This window comes from Ursus americanus, chromosome 4 (assembly GCF_024610735.1).
Source record: "Ursus americanus isolate L20-20 chromosome 4, mUrsAme1.1.p, whole genome shotgun sequence".
Classification (NCBI taxonomy): domain Eukaryota; kingdom Metazoa; phylum Chordata; class Mammalia; order Carnivora; family Ursidae; genus Ursus; species Ursus americanus.
This window is the reverse complement of record NC_142130.1, coordinates 75,669,384-75,692,593: the sequence shown is the minus strand read 5'-3', so window position 1 is coordinate 75,692,593 and position 23,210 is coordinate 75,669,384.

Here is a 23,210-nt window from a genome sequence, read left to right as displayed (position 1 = left end):
AGAGCAAATAGCAAGAAAATGTGTTTACTTGTTTTACCACTCTATGCCATCTCCTAGCATAATATTGAGTGTATAGCATATGCAATGCCCTATTTGTATTCCATTATCTTCAAGGATTATGTTAATGGTTATGTTAAACACGGACGGCAAATTTTAATCAACATATGCACTCTTGCTTATTACTTAGTTTTGAATGCTTACATTTTCCCATTTGAATAGATTTATAATAATATTTGTAATCAGAATTGCTTGTTGGAACTCAAGATCAATATGGATTTTGATATAACAGTAAACACATATTTGATAACAGATACAAGCAATTGTGAAATAGATTTCATAGTGATTAATAACATACAGTATCCACTTATTCATAAAGTCTTTGAATTCATTGGCATAATTTTTAAGTAGGTGCTCTTAAAGGTTTGCACTGTAAAGTATATGCTCAAGGGAATAAGATAAATATGTACATCATTTCTGATAACCAATATCAATTGTCATTTCAAACATCACATTTCTAAATCTCAACACTTTCCTACAAGTCCTCTTGTGTTTGAGGTGCCAGGGTATTAGCAGATCAATTACTGTCACCCAGAACTGCAGTCCAGTATCCTCAGGGAAATAAGCAGCATCAGATTTTAGAATAACTAACAGCAACAGGATTATATAGACAAGCATATAAAATACAGGAAATAATCAAATTATAAAAAATTTTCACAGATTGAAATCTCATCTATATAACAAAGTGGATAAGGGATTATAGGGATTTCATATAGATAGATAGATAGATGATAGAGAGAGAGAGATACATGGAAATGATATCAGTTATAATTTAGTTTTTCTTTAAGCAACGAGTAGCCAGGAGATCATATTGTCTAAGGATCATAGCAGTATTTCCCATTCAACAGGATGACTTAGAATATGGCTGTAACCCCATTAATAGATATTGCTCTTTCCACTCCTCTTAAACTGTCCATGTTTGTGACCTGCTTGTAACACAGAGAATGAGTGGCAAGAAGTGGCCCTCAGTGACTTCTGGGCCCGGGTCATAAAAGTAATGCAGCTTCTGTATTGTTCACTGGAACATTATCACTGAAGCCCTGGGCTGTCATGTAGGAAGTCTAGTGGCCCTAAGGCCACCATGCTGAGGAAGCCCAGGTCATATGGAGAGGCCATATGCTGGTGTTTACACTGACAGTCCAGCTGAGACCTAGGATAGAAGCCAGCAGTAACCACTAGACGTGTGAGTGGATATTCCCTTGGATCATTCCAGCTCCAAGCAGTGGAGCTCACCCAGGCCGAAAGGCTTCTCAAGTGGGGATCCACTCCTTGGGGAGCAGACACAAGCATCTGCACTGTACTTTCTCTGGACTTTTGAATTTAGAAGAGATTTTGAAATAAATGTTATTGTTAAGCCACTAAGTGCCGAGGTATTCTGATATTCACAACAGTAACTAAAAGAAACAAAAAACATATCAATTAATCATATTTGAAAATCATTCATGAGAATCTGTGACTCAACTTCAACTATTTTCAGGTGAGCCAATACAAGTTCGACAGCATTTCAGCGTGACAATTATTCTTTGCCAGTGACTGTTGTTATGAGTTCCTGATACCAACCCTCACTGAAGAGTTCATGTGCTTAAATCCTCACGAAATGGCAATATGAAGATAATACCAGACATTTAGGAATCAAATATGAGACAGGATGGAATTATACTTGAGAAAGAGCACATTTTTCTTGGTTAGCTTCATTTGTGAAATGACTTTGCTGATTTGGGAGATCTGAAAGTAAAATAATTTAATTTTTAAACTAGATAAATATATGTCAACATAATATATTTCTTTAAAAGAAAAATGCCTGAGCTGAGGTTAAATGTATTTGTAAATCTAGTTTGTATGATAGTTCAGAAATCTTCTCTAAACGATACTTTACTCGCCAAATCACAATCATCATTTATTTTTGTGATGAAGACTAAAAATTGCCTTAGTGGTATACCAAAATTATTTATTTTGGTTTATTTATGATACTTTCTCAATTTTATTTGCAAATTTGAAAGGAAGAATAACTTTAAGCAAATACATTGTATTTAATGAAGAAGCCCATTTCCTTAATTTTCAGTAAGTTGAGTATATGCATACACACACACACACACACACACACACACACACACACACACAAGGAAATAATAAACTTGGTAATTTAAGATAATAACATTTAGTCCAGTCTAGCCTATTTTGCCATGTGGAAATGCAGATATAAGGTGGTTGGATTTCCAAGTTTCAAAATAATCCTTAATCAGTATTTCAGTATGAAATACCCTATTTGTTTTAACTTTCGCTCAATGCATTAAAGCAGATTTATCTAGTTTATAGTGTAATTCATTGAATATGAAATTAAACATGATCACTAACTGGCACAAGTGACACAATAGCAAAAAGAAAAATTAGCATCATTTGAGGGAGAAGCCCTACAGGTTACTCTCATATTAGTAATTGAAAGTGGTTGCCCATAAGTGAAAAAGGAAAAAAAAAAAGTCCTATGTCATCTCAAGATAAAAGGCTGGTATAGTATCAGTCAATAACAAAATGCAAATGTGGTAAACCATGAAAAATTATTTACTACAAATCAATAATGAGGTGGAAAAGAGGTAGAGTACAGATGAACTGTTGATGTTGCCGTTTAAATTGAGAATGCCAGATAATGAAAAAGAAAGCTATCATCGGGCTACATATTTAAGGTGACTTGCCGCAAAATAAAGCTGAAGACCCCTGGGCAGAAATGCAATTCTTGTGCATATTGAATGTCTGGAATGCTTCATACATCTGTTACACATTTGTATAAAAGCAATTCTCTATCCAAGCCCATTTAGTCTTTATGCTTCTTTTACCTGTGTGTGCGTACGGAGTAAATCTGCAAACTTTATAAGAAAATATATTACTGTCTTAGAGGAAAAACGTAGCTCTTCCATATAGAAACTGAAGAAAATTAGGTTTCACGACCTCTGCATTTAGGAGGTTGTAAATATGTAGGTAGGAGTTCTCTATGTATAAATTCTATATAAACTGTCTTGAAGTTCTGATGGCTTTTTGCTCCCAGACTAAGAATCTGTACATGTAAAAAATGACCAGAACTTCTGGTTTCAGCTTCAACATGAAAAAAACTTTGGGAACTGTCATAGCTATCTCTACAAAAAAAAAAAAAAAAAAAAAGGCTGAACAAATTGAAAAGCAATGACTTTTCTTGCACTCGTCTGACAATTGTAGTGCTCTGAATTTGGAGAGACAGGTGAACATGGAGAAAAGAGCCTGAGATTAGTTTAGCTGGAGCAGACACTGATGAATCTATAAACTGGCAGACAATTACACAGTCATTGATGAATTCCTGGAGGCTGAGAGTAAGAAACTAGGGGGGCTGCAGTCTTAGAAGGACCCCCACACTTTTGAGGGTTTGTAACAACCAGGAATACCCCCAGGTTCTCATTGTGAAGAGCCAAGAAAACTCAACTCATGCCTCTGGCAAGGGTGGAGGCAAGGAGGAAAGTAATTATTTTGAAATACACCAATGTATTCTGCATAACAAAAGTCTATTCTCCACTGAAAAATAATTTATTGAGATTTATCTCAATAGGCAGAAGAGCAATTATGTAATTCTAGCTCTCTCTAACTTTCCTGCTCACCTAAATAGGGATGGGGGATAAGAAAAAAAAAAAAAAGGTAAGAAATATTTGTTAGGGACATGAGCAGGAAGACAAAATCATTTAAAAAACTGAGATTTTTGTTATAGAATATTTTTTTGTTATATAATATTTCCTTTCCCCCGCCCTTTACTACCATAGCAATTAAGCACTAGTAAAATAATAGTGGATTACAGATGAAAGAGCTACAAGGCTCAAATTTTATTAAAGAAGAAATCCTTGGGGGACCACAAGGAAAACAAGAATAGCAGAGGAATTTGAAGTCTTTGCACCCATGACTATGACTGCAACAAACCCTAACCACAGCGTGATGCCTACCAAGATTAGCATAGAGCTTCACACTAAAGCCTACTTCCCTCAGTTCCAATTTATTGATGTATCATGCCTGGGTTTCAACAGAACATCATAATTATGGTAAAAGGCAGGTAAACAGTCTGAAGAGACAAAGCAAGAAGCAGAATCAGATAACTAACAAATACTAGAATTATCATGAGGGATTTAAAGTATGATTAATTTATTAAGAACTCTAAGGGAAAAGATAAATAACAAGCAATCCAGATGAATGACATAAGCAAAAAGATGGAAATTCTAAGAATATAGAAATATTTTAAATACTTGAAATCAAAAACATTGTAGCAAAAATAAATAATGCTTTAACAAGCACATTAATAAAATGAAAAGAGCTGAAAAAAGTTGGTGATCCTGAAGATTATGTCAATAGAACCTTCCCAAAGTGAAATACACAGAAAAAAGAAAAAAAGAAAAAGAATATAATAGTCAAGAACTACTGGCCAGAATACTGAGCAACAGGAACTCTCATTTATTGCTGTTGGGAATACAAAATGGCACAGCCACTTTGGAAGGGGGTTTGACAGTTTCTTACCAAACTAAACAAAGACTTGCTATATGACCAATAATTGTGCTCCAAGTATCTACCTAACTGATTTCAAAACTTATGTCCACATAAAAATTTGTACACAAATGTTTATAGCACTTTTATTCATAATCACCAAAACCTAGAAATAACCAAGATGCTCTTCAGTAAGTGGATGGGTATCCAAACTGTGGTACATCCATACAATGAAATATTATTCAGCAATAAAACTAAAGAGCTATCAAGCTGCAAAAAAATATATGATAAACCTTAAATGCATATTTCTAAGTAAAAGAAGCCAGTCTGAAAAGACTACATACTATATGATTCCAGTTATGTGATATTCTGGAAACGGCAAAACAGTAAAGGTAGTAAACACATCAGTGATTGCCTGGGTTTGGCAGTGGAGGAAGTCAGGATAGGTGAAGGGTTTTTTTAGGGCTGTAAAATTATTCTGTATGAATGAATCTGTAATCATGAATGCATGACATTTTGCATTTTCCAAAACCCATAGAACTTTATAGCACAGAGAGTTAACCTTAATGTATGCAACTTAGAAAAATACTTTGGGGACACCTGGGTGGCTCAGTCTGTTGAGCGTGATTAAATGTACATAAACATTGTGAAAGCATCCCCACCACCTAGTTGGTTAACTCATCATGCATCACCTCACTTTATATCTATATATCTGTCCACTTATTTTGGAGAGAACATTTAAGTTCTACTCTCAGCAAATTTCAGTTACACAATACGGTGTTATCAACTATAGTCACCATGTTTTATATGAGATCCTCAGACCTTATTCTTATAGCTTATAGTTGCCCCTGGCAACCACTTTTCTACTATTTTTATGAGTTTGACACTTTTTAAAATTTTTTTTTAGATTCCATATATCAGTGATACCATTTTTCTTTCTATGTCTGGCTTATTTCACTTAGCATAATACCCTCAAGGTCCGTCTTCATTCATTCATCCACTGACTGATGCTTAGATTGTTTCCATTTCTTGGCTGTAGTGAATAATGCTGCAATAAACATGGGAACACAGATATCTCTTTTACATCCCATTTTTATTTCCTTTTGATATATGTGCAGAAGGGAAATTTCTGGATCTTATGGTAGTTCTATTTTTCATTCTTTGAGGAATTTTCATACTGTTTTTTATAGTGGCTGCACCAATTTACATTTCCACCAGCACTGTAAGAGGCTTCCCTTTTCTCCACATCTTTGCCAACCCTTGTTATTTCTTTTCTTCTTGATAGCAATTCTAACAGGTGAGACAATATCTGATTGTGGTTTTGATTTGAATTTCTCTGATGACCAGTGATGTTAAACACCTTTTCCTGTACCTATTGGCCATGTATATGTCTTCTTTGGAAAAATGTCTATTCACTTCCTCTGCTCTTTTTTTAAAGATTTTATTTATTTATTTATTTATTTATTTATTTATTTATTTATTTATTTAAGAAAGAGAGAGAAGGAGCACTGGAGTGGGGGGAAGAGCAGAGGGTGCAGGATAAGGACAAGCAAACTCTGCACTGAGCCTGGAGCCCTACCTGGGGCTTGATCCAGGACCCTAAGATCACAACCTGAGCTGAAACTAAGAGTCAGACACTCAACCAACTGAGCCACCCAGGCACCCCTTCCCCTGCCCATTTTTAATAGTTTTTTGTTTTGTTTTGTTTTTTGTAATTGAGTTGTATGAGTTTTTAACGTATTTAGGTATTAGCCCCTTATCAGATATATGGTTTGCACATATTTCCTCCCATTCAGTATGTTGCCTTTTCATGATTTCCTTTGCTATATAGAGCTTTTTAGTTTGATGCAGTCCCATTTGATAACTCTCCTCTTACTCTTGGAACATTATGACAAATGTAGATAATAACATTGATTCTGCCCACAGCACACTTCAATTAAGACCTCCAGTTTTTGTGTTGTTTTTTTCCCCTTTTTCTTTGTTTTTGTTTTTTTGTTTGTTTGTTTGTTTGTTTGTTTGTTTGTTTGTGTTACAGACTCCTGAATTGAAAAAGTGTGTGGTGTAGTTTATTGGTTTGGCTTTGTGCAATATTGCATGAAATCTGGGGAGACCTTCTAGTATTTCTTTCCTGAATGGGGTTTTTTCCTTTGGTAGTTTTAATAACTTTTTGGCACTCTGTAGTAATTATGGGAGTTGATTCTCTTTTGCTTTTTTATGTTAAGATAATGACTTTATAGGAATTTAATGCATTGTGGAAATTTCTGATGAACAAGCTGATATGTATTTCAGTAGTTTATAAAATCGCCTATCATGCAAAAATTGCAACACTTCAATTTGTTTCTTATGTAACCATGCCATTGTACTGATATTTGGAAACCCTTTATACTATCCACTAGTACGGGAAACTTTTCTGTTACCCATCAATGTATAAGAAACCTTTATATTACTCATTAGCTAAAGGAAAATAATATCTGAAGGATTATTTTTTGTAAGCCTGTTGTAGAATTCTATAGAAATAAGGAGTTAAAATCATGCATACTTAAGGAATTGGTATTATATAGGATGAAACTTCACTGAATTTTACTGCTGGGAAAGAGGAAACATAACATTTGGGAAAAAATGCATGAATTTCTTAATGTTAGTTTTCAGCATGAATTTCTAAGATTGCCTGAAACAAGATTCAAGTGCATGTACTCAGAAAAAGAAAAATAAAGCTGTTTTCAGGCACAATTTCAAACATCAAAGTATGTTAAATATAAAAATAATTTAAATTAATAAATATAAACTTTAACTCAGAAAATAGGGGTATAGCAAAATAGGATAAATAGACAAGAAAGAAAGAATTGGGAAAGATAAAATTCCAAATATATGAATTAGGGGGGAAAAGCATCAAAGATAGTTTTAGAATATTGAACTGTATTTTGCTTCTGGAATAAATCATCTTTGTTAAGGATAACATTACCTACTACACCTAAGGTACAAGTTTTCTTAAATATTATATAGTATTTATCCATTTGGGTTCTTAAATAATATTTTTCTGTACTCTGAGCTATTTCATCAGGCTTCTGAGTTAAGATTTTGATAACCTCATAAAATGACCTGACAAGTTTTCCAGAATGTCCTTCACTCTACATTCTTGAGTTAGTTTGGGAATGTCTTTTTATGTATTGTCTGATAGAAAATGAAAAAGAAAAAAATAAAGAGAGAGAGAGAGCAAAGAAAAGGAAAAGAAAGAAAACTATATTGGTTTCATACCCTTTGTGACAGTTATTCTTAGATATCCTTTGCAACCACCAGTAAGTTGCAATCTGAGTCACCCAGGTGCCCCTAATAACAATTTCTTATATGACAAATTATTATTTGGGAAAAATAAAAATTTTCCTTGAGAAGATATTGAGTAAGCATCATCATTAATCAAAAAGACTAAAATATCCATAAAATATGAAGTATCCAGACATTTATTTGAGAATAGATATATACAACATAAGGAACTAAAACAAAGGAACAAAAATAAATTTTATTTATTTACTTGAGAGAAAGAGAGCACAGAGGGAGAAGGAGAAGCAGACTCCACGCTGAGCAGGGCACCTTATGTGGGGCTAAATCCCAGGACCCTAGGATTATGACCTGAGCCAAAGGCAGACACTTAATTGATGGAGCCACCCAGGTGCCCCAAAGATGAATTTCAAATAATCAAAGGAGACACCAAGTTAGATGGTTGATAGTTGTCAATAATCCAAAATTCATCTATAAGTTCATCTTCATCTTGCACCAAAATAAATTTTATTTTTGTACCAAAATAAATTCTAAATGAATAAAAATGTCATTATAGATTTCATTAATGGCTGTGATGGTGTAACAAGGATTCTACATAACCTCTCATTATAACTAAGAAAACTGCAAATAATATGAAACAATTCGTCTCTGTTATTGTGCACCAACAGCACAGGAGTGGGATTCCTGGGAGAAGGGAAAGCAGTAAGCAGACTTCAGTACGATTCCAGCATTCTGCCTACAGTTAATTATTGGTCTGCAGATGCAGGGAAACTCCACAAAGCTGGGGAAATAACCAAAAAAGAGTCATAAACTTAACAATTCCCAGAGCTTGCATAGGATGGGGGACATTTGAGCTCAGAACAGAGTGGAGAATGACCATATTTAATGCTTTTTCCCAAACGATTCTCTATTTTCATGTTTCTCTCTTTTTTAAATGTCTTCTCATTTATTTATTTTGCCTCGGTTCAGGCAGTTTGGATTTGCCTCCATGGCCTAGAGACTCAGATAATTTATCTCGCCGGCATTCCTGATCACAAACTGGCGGAAAAGAAAAATAAATGGCAAACTCTTTCCACTGGAACATTTTGTCTTTGTTAAATAAAACACTTCCTCTCTCTGATGATGGCCATTCGGTTGGTTCCTTTGTTATAGATGTCCATATATCAAGGCAAAGGCCTAGGTTTATATTCACGATGAGGATAAAGAACAGAAGCCCGCTTTGTGGATGCACGCACATCTTTCCGTTAGTGTAAGTGCTGAAACTCGCCACTCTGACTACTGTATTCTTGAAAAGGAGATTGGTTTGTAAAAAGTGCTGTGTATTCACCAAAGAGCTTCAGGAACGATAAAAAGGCTCTATGAATATTGACTTTAAAAAGTGCTCAAGAATTGAAGTGGAAAAAGAAGTTTAAAAACAGCATGTTTAACAGGAAACAAAATGTAGGGGAAATCTTATTTATTTATACCCCCCAAATATTAACAGATATAAGGTTTTATGTGATGGTCACTTGTTTTCCTCTTGCATCCCTGTATTCTTTTTGATCTTTATATTAAGTAAGTAATCATTTTTATAGTTATTGTGTCAATATTTTTTAGTGGTATACTATCATTATTGGTTTACATCAAGTCCTTGGTACAAAAACCAAGTGAATCCCATACCTACATCCAACATACTCTCTCCCTCTTCTCATAATTATTTACTCGCATGTACTTAATATGGATCCTTAATTACGTATGTATAACTTCTATTATTTCCAAATTTATGAAGCAACTTAATGCATATCAGCATTCCTACCAAAAAAAGAAAAAGAGAGAGAAATCAGATTTTCTCTATTAGGGGTGTGTGTGTGTGTGTGTGTGTGTGTGTGTGTGTGTGTGTGTGTGTATGCATGCAATGAGTGCACATTGGGGAACTAATGAGCCAAACAGGATTTGAAGGGCCAAGATCCTATTAAAAAAAAAAAAGGAACTATAGTGAAACAACCAATTTTCTGCTCATACTTTTTTTCTCACAAGATTTGCTCATTCTTCCCAGAGACAGGGTAGAAGCTGGAAATCCAGAGGGCCTAAACACAGAGATACTGCTAAGTGACAGAGAATCCATTAGAAATTTAGCAATTTCATTAGACTTCGGAAAAGAAAAATTAGAATTCACAGCTATGGAAGCAGCCAGAAGTTAGAGGCAGAGGGTTAAGATACTCATGGGCTGAATTGTGCCCACCCCCAAATTAAGATATTGAATTCCTCACCTTCAGTTAGGAGATAAGACCGGTAAAGAGGTTTTTAAGGTAAAATAAAGTGTATGGGTAGGCTCTAAGCCAATACGACCCCTGTTCTTATAAAGGAGATGAGGACACAGACACAGGGAAGACCATGTGAAGACACTGGAAGAGGACAGCCACCTACAGGCCAAGAAAAGAGACCTCAAAAGAAACCAGTTCTACGGACAGCTCAATCTAGCCTCCAGAACTGTGAGGGAATACATTTCTGTTAAGTCATTCAGTCTGTGGAATTTTGTTATAGAAAGTCTAGCAATTAATACAAATTCCAATGAGAAGAAACATATAAAAATTTGAGCCTCACACTGTGCTGGCCTTTCCTTCAATGCATTGGTCAAATTTTTGAACAGCAAAGGAAAGCAAAGCAGGAATCTGATGAAGGGGGTAATGAATACATAAGGAGTCTCATGGTCCTGAGGAAGCAATATTTGAGTTCATATCTTCCAGGATCTCAGGAAAGTTGGAGGACTATGCCCTAAAATCTGGTACAAATTAGGTGGAAAGAGCATTACCAAAACAATAACTGAGGCTTGAATTAGCTCTGGCTCAGATCAGAACAAAGTGGTATGCCACCTTGTATCAGTCTACTTAGAGTAAGATGAACTTTCTCTTGAAGGAGGTGACATCATCCGTGTCTTCCATAATTGCCATGCACAGTGTTAGCCATATAAATGGTTATTCCCAGGTATATGGGGGAAAAAGACAAAGAGACAAAGTATACCTTAGAAACAGACCCACAAATGATTTACATATAGGAGCTATCAGAGTAGATAAATTTAAAATTGTGGTGGTTAATATGTTGAAGAAAATAGAAAGCAAGAAGTATAGAAGTGATTAGGTTTGGGGTAGTTTTTAGGTTTGGAGGCCAAAGAATTTCCTGTCAAATTGGATGTAGATTTTAAAAGAAGTACAGGTACTATAAACATTATATTTGCACCCCTAAAATTCATATGATGACATCCTAACCTTCAATGTAATGGTATTAAGAGGTGGGCTTCTGGGAGGTGATTAGGTCATGAGGGTGGAGTTCCCTTATTAGTGACCTTATACAAGAGTCCCTGGACAGTTCCCTTCCCCTGTCTGCATTTGAAGATGTAGTGAGAAGAAGTTCACCATCTATGAACCAGAAAGTGGGTTCTCACCAAACACCAAATTGCAGACACCTTGCTCTTAAACTTCCCAGTCTCTAAAACTGTGATCAGTAAATGTTCTTTGCTTGAGAAACTCATTCTATAGTATTTTGTTACAACTAAGACACACTAAGACAATAGAGGAGTTGAAGATGATACCAAGATCTCAAGTTCTTTCTGACACCAAATATATGCTGTTTTTTTCTAACACCAATTCTCTGATATCAACTGTATATCCAGCAGTTAGTGCAAATCCCACAAGTTAAGGGCCCAGTTCAACAAGACTGACCCCACCATAGATGCCTGTCATAAGTCCCAGGACTGGGGCCCCTGGGTGGCTCAGTTGTTAAGTGTCTGCCTTCAGCTCAGGGTGTGATCCCATAGTCCTGGGATGGAGCCCCGCATCAGGCTCCTCCACTGGGAGTCTGCTTCTTCCTCTCCCACTCCCCCTGCTTGTGTTCCCTCTCTCACTGGCTGTCTTTCTCTCTGTCAAATAAATAAATAAAATCTTTTAAAAAAATAAAAAATAAAAAAAATAACTCCCAGGACCAATCCTGATATCTGACCAACAGACTATAAATCAGGGGTTCCCACAACCCCTTTGTCAGTTTGGTAATTTAGTCAAGTGTTCACAAAACCCAGGAAAATACCTTACTAGTGATATTAATGCATTATAAAGGATACAACTCAGGAAGGACCAACTGAAAGAGACGATAGAGCAAGGCGGGGGGAAGGCTGTATTAATCCTCCCTGCCACCATCCCAGAACTTTATTGTGTTCACCAACCTGGAAGCTCTCAAAGCTTGGCTTTTCTATGGAGATTTAATTAAGTAGATATGATTGATTAAATCATTGGCCTTGGGGATTGAATTCAGTCTTCAGCCCCTTTCTCTTCCAGGGTGATTGTGGGTAGAGCTAAAATTCTAACCCTCTAATCACCTAGTTATTTTTACTGTTGACCAGCCCTGTCCTAAAACTATCTATACATTCACCAAGAGTCACCTCATTAGCATAAACTCGGCTATGGTTGAAAGGCATTCCTTATGAATAAACAGAAGGCACTCCTATATTTCAGGAAATCCCAAGGATTTTAGGAGCTCTGTGCCACAATTTTTTATTTTACCAAACAAGGTTTTTTACCTAAACACCTTTACAAACAATTGTAAAGATACAATTTCTATTAATTAAAAATAGGAAAACTTCAGGCAGTTTAGTTTTGAAGGGGAACAACAGTTTAGCTTTGAATATCTTAAATTTGAAAAGTCAAATAGTTTTCTAAGAGGAGATGTTGCGTGGTTGTGTCAACAGCCATAAGCTAAATCAAAATGTGATAAAATATTGCCACAATGATTAACATAAATTGCATCATATTTTCTTATTTAAAATGTGTTCAATCTAATAAATAAGAAAAACACCAAAAATACACTAGAAAGATAACATAAATAGGTTATGCCACTAATTATAGAAGAAACACAAAAGCCTAATTAGCTGCTAAATAACTCAGGACTGAATAAGCCAAGCTAAATAAAATGTGATTTTTTTTTTCTAAACAGATGAAATTAGTGTTGATATTGGCAAAGGTGAATAAGTTACAATAGCATTGATAGGAAGTGTGTAGTGTTATTGGTAGTACTAGTATAAGTTTTTTGGAGAGGAGCAAAGGGATTAGTTAAGAAGACCTAGAATATATTAATTCCCTTCCATGGAGTACATTTTTTTGTACTTTTATAGTAAGAAAATAAGGCTTTTGTAGGAACGATATCTGGAGTACTAAGAATTAATTAATTTATTTATTTATTTATTTCCTAAATGGCTTATAATTATCTTAAGAACCAGAATCATGTCTTATTCCTTTTTTCTTGTTTGGGGTTCATTAAATCTTGTCCAAATCAATTGGAATTCACTGACATCCTATGCCCGAAGTATAGTGGCTGGAATGAATAAATGCTTCGTGACTGTGCGTAAACAATACGTGTTAGTTTCCTAAGGCCGTCGTAACAAATTACTACAGACTTGGTGGCTTCAGACAACAGAAATTTATTCTCTCCCAGTTCCGGAAGATGGAAGTCTGAAATGATATTGGCAGGGTTGGTTCCTTCTCAAGCGTCTGATACAGAAACCACCCCATGCTTCAGTTAAAACAGAAACTGACGTGTATTAAATTTTTAAGAGTTTATTTGAGCAAAAGTCAATTTGAGTTTGGCAGTGCCAAATTGGAAGTGGTTCAGAGTGCTCCTACAATAGAAACAGGGGCAAGACTTTTATAAAGAAGATGCAGAAGTAAACTGAGGAAAGTATTTGTCTGTAGTTTAAGTGGTTGCCTCATTTGGGAAAGCATCGTTGGCTGTTTGTGACTGATTGCCCTTAGGTTTTGATTTTTTAACCTTGAGGCATTTATAGGCTTTAGTTTTGGTTTTCTTACCTAGGCTACTAAGGCATAAGAGCTACCTCTAATGGCCTCCTTGTTTAATTAACTTAACACCTCTCACCCAGCTTTTGGTGGTTGTAGGCAATCTTTTGTATTACGTGGTTTATAGATGCATCATTCCAATCTCTAGTTCCATCTGCCCATGTTGTTCTCTATGTGTGCGGCTTCACATGGTCTTCTTATAAAAGCACCAGTTGTTGGATCTAAGGCCCGTTGTAATCCAGTATGAACTCATCTTAACTAATTACATCTGCAAAGATCTTATTTCCAAAGGGGGTGACATTTTGAGATGACAGGTGGACATGAGTTTTGGGGTACACTATTCAAACCCCTGCACAATGTGATTTTTTCCGTTTGAAAAAAAATATTACATGGTCTATTGCATATCTAAGATATTACTGAAGTGACACTGTTCTTCACTGCCCCTTTGTTTAATCTATGAAGGGATGTTTTATAAGCCTAAAAAAATGTCTATTGCATATCTTATAAAAATCATTCAGTAGCCCTAATTATGTGCAGTTTATTGTTGGGAGTTTTTAATTACTCAAAATTCAATATGTCTACCAATCAATTTAGAATATGTCTACTTGTTTATCATTTCATGAGATACTATGTGATCTATAAATTGGTTTGTGGTGAACAGCTACTTTATTTTCTTTTGTAATGTAGATTTGAAGCTGAGAATTAACAAGACTATATAACGTAGGGGTAGATAAATATGATTCTTTTATTTTTTTCCAAATAAACTTATTAACTTTGAATAAGGTCCCAAGTTTAAGGAACAGTTTTAATTTTTTTGGATTCTTATGTCTTATTTTAGAGTCTCATTCATAGAGAAACATAATGTCATTTTTAAAAACACTTACTGAAACAAGGCAAATCTAAAAATGACTGCTAAGGAAAGTATCTTTGTTTTAGGTTAATCTCCTATTGATTTAGGACACTTGCAAATTAATGAGGCATTGCAATAAATTGACTCATATGTTTTTTCTAATTTCTATAGTAATTTAATTTAATTATTTTATCACATTATCCTCATCTATATATAATATGTCAAATTATCAGAGCTCTAACTCTAAAACTACAATTTTTAGTAGTTTTAATCATTTCTAATAATTTCTGTTTTCAAATTGCTATTTATACAATAAATCTGAAAAGTCTGCTATTAAGTCATTTTAGAGTACTCTAATTAAGCATTTCCACAGAGCTGATTATCGCTTAAATTCTAGACCCATGTGAGTAGAAAATTAGCCTATTCATTTACTATTCTGAATGAGAAAGGAAATTATTATAATAACATTTCTAGTGCATTTAAGATAGAGGAGCATTGATTAACTGGGCAAAGACCTTTTTATGTTTAAATATAACATTTCAGTAGTTGTCATGTACAATTGTTTAGCTATTAGGAATAATAGCAACATTTGCTACTGACGATGGCCATATGTCCCTATTTGCTTGGGTCAGTGCTGATATATAACTGATATTTTTAAGTAATCATTAATCATGCTTCCACCTTCATTCTCAAGAATGTCCTGGTTTGGACATAATAAATATTATATCCACCTACTGATACTATAGGCTTGTCTTTGCCTATAAGTATGAAGATTTAATCACATGCCAAAGATTAACTCTTCACATCTGGAGAGATGAAACCATTATGAATCCTATTTACCAGCAAGAACTGTCCAGTATTGGTTCATGGTAAGCTACATATTCATCCATTTCTATTCAGTAGTATATGCACAGATTCCAAATGAGTTACATGAGTAAAACTGAAGATAAATGCCTTTTCTCTAAGTAAGATTTGAATCCAATTCGGTAACCATGTTTAACTCTTTTAATTAATTTTTTAAGGATTTTATTTATTTGTCAGGGAGAGAGAGCATGGGCATACAAGCAGGGGGAGTGGCAAGCAGAGGGAGAAGCAGGCTGCCCCCCTAAAAAAAGGAGCCCAATGTGGGACTCAATCCCAGGACCCTGGGATCATGACCTGAGCTGAAGGCAGACACTTAACCAAGTGAGCCACCCAGGCATAACCTCTTTTAATTATTTTTATAAGAACAACTATTACCTACTGATAACTTGAACAAGTGACATTATAGGTAACTTGTATTTTTAAAATGTTCTTTCTAAATATTTCTCAAATCCATGCACTACCGTCACCAGTCTGAGCCACCATAATTTCTTCTGGACTACAGGAAATGTTACTAGTCTCTGGATATCCACTGTGGGTGTCCTCAAACTTGCTCTTTTTGAAATCTAATGATGTTATATTCCTCCAACCCTGTGTTCTACTCACATAGTATACTCTCTGCCATTACTGTTCATAATGACCAACTGATTATTAGTACAGTTTCCAAATCCTTCATAATTTCATGCTTACCAACTCTCAAAATTCACATACCACACTATTCTTAATGCATTTCACTATTCCTATCTGTGCACACTCCAACCCTTCCTCCTTCTTGCAGATACTTGAGGTGTCATGCTTTCTTCCGCCTTACTCCTTGTGTATGCATTTCTCTTTGCCTAAACACTCATCTTCCCAACACCTACTTTATCACCTCCAATCTATTGCTTATGTAATTCTTTCTATCCAGATTCAGTTCAATTCTTAAGAGAAAAACTTTCTGAATAGATCAGTGGAGACAATATTAGATGGTCTTGAAGACTCATTTATCTCCTTCTTTTTGGTAACTTTGCCAAGAGCCAGTGCAGTTGACCTAAGAAGTCTAGAGGGAGAAAATAATGTCACTGGTTGATATCAATGTGCCTTACATCAAGGACTTGTGTCCTGGGCTATCCTAAGTAGCAATGTTGTGGGGATGAGTTTTGTTCTCATGCTTAGAGTGATATCTCCTGTGCACCCAGGATGGTTTCTCTCTACTAAAACCTTCACCAGAATGCATAGAGCATTTATGCTTGGTCTAGGCAATAGAATAATGAGAGTTCAGAGGACTATATGCACCCTACTACTTCTCCATTTACAAATTTTCCCTAATATATCACAGGTTATATCTGCAACTTGTGGTGCCAGGGTTGTATGTCCAAGACCCCATGTACGATAATCAGCATCATGTATTTTGTATCTTATGGCACTCCTCTTTAGGTCACTTAGTGTAATCTCACCTGTTATATGTTGGTACAATATACGATTATTACAATTGTTTGATTAATGTCTGTCATCTTATTTGAATCTATGCTTCATGAGGGAGTGAGAGGGAGATTGTTTTGTTTTACTTGTGTCTCAAATTTCTGACACAGTTCTTAGTATATGGTAAATGTCAATAAACATTCTTGAATGAACAAAATATTTGATAACTCATTTAACCCAATGAAATGGGTGATAAGAAAAAGATATCTGCAGATGAGATGACATTTCAATGTCTCTCAAGTTATCTCACAGTGACTGATAAATTATATGCTTCTGGCAAGAAAAAGGACAGGCTTAAGTGTTTGGTGAAATGAACCCTTTCTGATAACCTGACGTTACATAGATCATTTAAATTACATAATTTATCAATTAGGTCTACAAAGGAAGAGAGATGATGCAATATTTGTCATCACTTCAGAGGGTGTAATGACATGAATGAGAATGTTGATGAACTGTTTCAAGATATTTCAAAGAAAGGAGATGAGGGCATCTTATATTTAAATACCACCATATTTCAGGCTTTCCACCATATTTCAGGCTTTGTAAGAAGAGCTTTGAGTGAATACTCTAATTTAATCCAGAGCCTACCATAACAGGTCCTCCATGAATATTTCTGGATTTGTGTGTTAATAAATATCAATCTCACAACAGTTTAGGAATAAAATATCATTAAGAAATCTAAAGTATTATTTCCTGAATTTAAAAATCTACCTGTCTTAATCTGTTGCTAAAATGATGAGTAATAGAAATTGTCTATATAAAACTTATTGTGAAATTTCTACCTATTTCTCAAAATGATTACTAATGTTATTATAAGATCTTTATGTTCCTTTGATTCATTTATCATTAACTTTTAAATATCCTTGCTACTTTTGTCAATCTCATTTTTTTTTAAAGATTTTATTTATTTATTTGACAGAGACAGCCAGTGAGAGAGGGAACACAAGCAGGGGGAGTGGGAGACGAAGAAGCAGGCTCATAGCAGAGGAGCCTGATGTGGGGCTACGATCCCATAACGCCGGGATCACGCCCTGAGCCGAAGGCAGACGCTTAACCGCTGTGCCACCCAGGCGCCCCTTGTCAATCTCATTTTTATCAATGTGATTATATATGAAATAATCTATCATTAATAATAAATGTTATAAAATTTCAGAAATAAGAAAAGCCGATAATAGTAAAATTTCAGAATATTAGTAATGAAAAAAATTCTGTATACTTCCAGAAAAAGAAACAAAAAATTGTCCAACAGACAGGGGCAAAATTTATAATGGTATTGTACTTTCAAATATTTAGATTAGTTTCTAGAATACATACAACAATATCTTTAATGTTTGGGAGGAAAAGTCATTTGATCTTGAAAAACAAATGTATGCACTTTATAAAGCCACACGTTTCACCCAAGCAATAGTTCATTCAATTTATTTTCCATGAATTATTTCTTGGGATGATGTTTGAGACTATCTACTAGAGTTCAAACCTAGAAAGAAGAGAACCTGAGATTAGTGAAAGAAATGGGTACAACCATCAAGAGGCCATAGGATGACTGCAATACAGCAGAGTTAGGGGAAAAAGAGCCCTGGAGACTCCTCCTTACCTCACACCATTTAAAAAATCAGCTCCAGACAAATAATAGATCTAATATGAAGATAAAACATCAAAGTTTCTAGGCAGACTTATAAGACAAAAACTTCATGCCATTGTCATGGGAAAAGATTAATTAAAGAGGATGCTAATATACTGGCCATAAAATAAATACTAAAATCAACTAAACTGTATTAAAATAAAGAAATAAGAACTTCCAATCATAAAATGACATAATGAAGTGATTGAAAATGCAATCTAGTCAATGAAAATTGTCCTCTGCAACACATTAAAGCAAATCTATATAAAGTATTGTCAATCAATAAGAAATTTGGCAGACAACTTAATTTTAAAAATACACAAAAAATGAAGGCACTTTATAAAAAAGGTAAATATAAACACCCCAGACATATAAAAGGATGTTAAAATTGCTTAATAACCAGAGAAATATTAATTAAATCCAAAGTAAGATGCTGTAACTTATCTACAGAATATCTAAAATATAAGAATTAAGATGCTGTAGTTTGATGATGAAGTAGAGTTAGAAATTTGCATATAGTGCTCGGAGTAGTATGTACTGGTACTGCCACAATTGTAAGCCATTTGGCAGTACTACTAAAAACTGGGCTTATGATGTTTACAGCAATATTTATTTTGGACAAATTCATTCTTGGCCAACAAGTAGCCAAGCATTATATTTGGAAATTAGGGCTGATTACAGTCTGAGTAATTCCTCTTGTTTAAAGCCACAGAGGGAGTTTTTATAGCAGATGAAATGAATTCAGGAAAGTGGAAATATGATGACCTAAGCTAGCATAGTGTAATACAGTTAAATATAATCAAGGGATTTAAAATTTCCATTAACAAATCAACTTAGCTAGCTCCCAGACTATCTCATACACAGAATGTTTTTGGCCTGCAACATTCTTCCTCTCCTTCTTCTTCTTCTTCTTTTTTTTTTTTTTTTTTTTTTTTTTTTGGTCAATTTTTCACTCAAATATAAATGCATCCTCTGCTCTCATGTGTGTGTTTGGTCAAAACAAACACATATCAATATAAATCCTACACTGCATCATTATACATACTTTAAATTCTAGATTCCTAAGAAGAGGTTTTACAAAAGATGCTGCTTTTCCACACCCTTATCCTTCCACTGTGAAAATTTCAGAGTATCTCAGCCCTACTATAAACTCTTTGCATGAAGTATGCCTCTGGTCAAAAGAGCCTACCATCCATACCTGTATGTAGGACAAGCTGACAATATTGGGCAATTAACACTCCCCTGGAGCAGCTCTCAGACAAGACTAGTGGGTGTTAATGAATAAATATCAAGCTTATTTGTCTTTTAGGTGAGAAAACCCTGATTTCCATGCTGTAATCTACCCCCCAACTTTTCCCAGGAGAATTAATCTCTGGTTGTCCACAGTGGTAACTTGCTTGATAATACACCATGTATTGTCAGCCTTTCCTCTCTCTTGTAGTATTTCCTAGGATTACCTCTCAAATAAAATCATTGCACAGAGATTGGACTTGGTCACCTGCCTTCTCAGAGTGATCTCCAAGCCCCAGTGGTTAGGAAAGAAATGGATTATAAGCCATCTACTTTAACTTCTTCTTTCCCAAAATTCAATATTCAATAATCTCAATAAGGACAGTTTTTTGGCTTTTGGATTTTCTTTTTTTAATTTCTTCTGGTCTCTCAATTAACTATTCTTTTGTCAGAGATGCTTTTATAAGCTAATTTTTAATAATCATTGGCTTCTAATGCTTTTCAAAAGTAAGCTTCTAAAAATCTTCATGCTTTTGAATGGATGTTGTTAGAGAAGCTGGTACACTGAGAAGCTACAGTCTTTCTAATGGTGACTCCATAGTTTCATCAGAGAGATGAAATTCAACTCTAAGTATCTGTAGAATTTTGTTTCCTCTTTAATACCCGTTAAGGAGAGCACACATGTTGTGGTGAGCACTGGGTGTTATATGCAACTAATGAATCATTGAACACTACATCAAAAACTAATGATGTAATACACAGGGGCTAACTGAACATAATAAAAATAATTAAAAAATAAAAATAAAAAAGATTTTAAAAAAAGAATTTTGTTTCCTCTCATGCACAATTTATCATGTTTTACTGAACTCTACTGAAACTGAATATAGTGACACCGGAACATCAGCACTCCACAAATATCAGAGGTAGTAACCAAAGAGTTAAAATCATTGTACCAAAGACCTTCTATATTTTGGCCAAATAAAATGTTTTTAAGAGAAGTTCAGGCAAAATAAATAAATAAATAAATAAATAAATAAATAAATTTTAAAAGATCATGTTAAAAAGCCAAAAGGTATTCAAAAATCAATGGAAAAGTATCAAAAAGTATTGGCAAAAATGTGACCAGATTAAGATCACATTGATAAAAATATTGTGCTAGCTCTTGCGGAGGAAAGACTTTGATGGAGTATGAGAGGACATTTATAGCAAAGCAGGACAGAGGCAAGAGAAGCTTCCAATAAAATAATAGCTAAATATTTGGTATAGGATTAAAATACAGTTTTGTGGCAAAGTCACAGGAATTTTAAATGGATTATATTTGGTTGTGAATGATAGTTAGGATTCAAGATATAATTTCCACATTTCCACAATTAATGAAGATGCTGCTGTTTACTAAGATGGAGAAGACAGGTAAAAAAGATCCAAGTTCCCTCTTCCGAAATGTTGATTTTGTTATGCTAAGCTGAACTCAATAGAGGTGTAGAAACAGCCTGGAAGAAGGAAAACAAATTATAATTTTTATATTAAGTAAGACATGATGGTATCCTTAGGGTGGGTGCAGTAAAAAGAGAGAAAACAAAATCTGTCTTGGAGTGAGAATATACGGGACGCCATCATTTATTGAGTACGGTTCGTGAAAGAGATGCAGATTCAAGAATGTCTCCCGAATTCTTTCTGTAAGTATTTGAGTGGACACGTAAATTCTCATAGCAAAATGGAAAACACTGCAGGAGAAGGACTGGGCTGTGGAATGTCATGAATAGCATGAAGGAATAGCATTATAAGTTTATTTGGGAAAAACTGAAAAAAAAAGTGGTAAATCCTGTTGTTAGATAGTCATATTTTTCTTACTCCCATATCTTTGGTAGTCAATTTTGTACAAGTTGTCAGGAGCAGGGAGGGAAATTGTGTCCCCGTTGTAGTGATACTGTTCCTTCCAAGAAAACATTCTTGGAAATAGCTAAAAATGATTAAGGGAAAACTGTTAGTTCAGTGAAATTTACTGGGATTTGAAGATAGTAATAATCACTGAAAAAGAAAGGAGACAGAAATATCTACACATTCACTACTAGTGAATGGAAGATTTACAATAATCTTTTTGCATAATATATGTAGCTATTAGAAAGAATGAAACAGCTTTACGTACTGATATGGAAAGAATATATTTAAATATTTCAGAATAAATTTGAGTCTATAAAATAAATATACCTAATCATATACAGCAGCCCCACTGATTATATTTGTGATTTTCATTTTTAAAAAAAGATCTATTTTGATAGTACAGAATCTTTAAAATTCATTTAAAAAATTTCTTCAATGAGTTAGAACATTGAGCAATACTGTTGAACTTATTCTGTAATAAAAAGTCAAAACAAAATCCTTTTATTGGATAAAGCTCTGCCAAATTTTAGGTATATAAAAAATGCAACTTTTAGTAATTAAATTTAATTCTTTTTTAAAGATTTTTATTTATTTATCTGAGAGAGAGCAAAGTGAGAGAGATCAGAGAGGGAGAGGGAGAAGCAGACTCCCCTATGAGCAGAGAGTCCAAGGTGGGGCTTGATCCCAGGACCCTGACATCAGGGCCCCAGGTGAAGGCAGATGCTTAACCAAATGAGCCACAATTTAATTCTTTTTATTTTAAAGATTTATTTATTTATTTATTTATTTATTTATTTATTTATTTGAGAGAGAGAGAGAGAACACCAACAGAGGGAGGAGCAGAGGAGGGAAAAAGACTCCTCAGACTCCCTGCTGAGCAAGGAGCCTGATGCAGGGCTTTATCCCAGGACCCTGAGGTCATGCCCTGAGCCTATATCAAGAGTCCCTTGCTTAATGGATTGAGCCACTCAGGCACTCCAAACTTAATTCTTTAACATATCACAGTTTTTTTTTTTTTTCCTGCACAAACACACATACATAAGCAGGTATAGGAGTATATAGTTTTGACTTACATTATTCTGTTTATTCAGCCACACTTTAATTGATATTCTGAAACATTGTGTTTCCATATGCATAACAGTAGACAGACATGGTTATATGCTCCACAGATTGCACTGTAATAATAGACACTGATATTTAGCTAAGAAGTGCATTTTATATGCCATATTCAGTGATAATTAGGTAATTATATTTTTATATAAAAACTGAACAATTTTTCAATTAAAGAAGATATCATCTTGGAATCTTGAAAAAAAATATATTTAAATTTTTAAGTAATGTTTTATCAAGTTTTAAAAATTGGGGGAAAAAAATAGTGACATGGACCAAGCTACTATCATTCACTTAGTTTTCAGGTATTTGGAGGTATCATGCATAAGCACATTTTCCTAACTTTGCAACTGAAATTGTGTCTTCCTATCCTTAAGTTGATAATCAGAGAAAAAGAATTCCTTACAAATTTATAGCTAACCCAACTCTTGTAAGCTTTTTTCTTTTTAAAAAAAAGGGGGGGCTCCAATTTATGTTACATTTTATTTAATTGTCCAAAATCCTTCAATATATCAAAATATTATAACCTATTTCTGAAGTCCAAATGGGTCCCAAA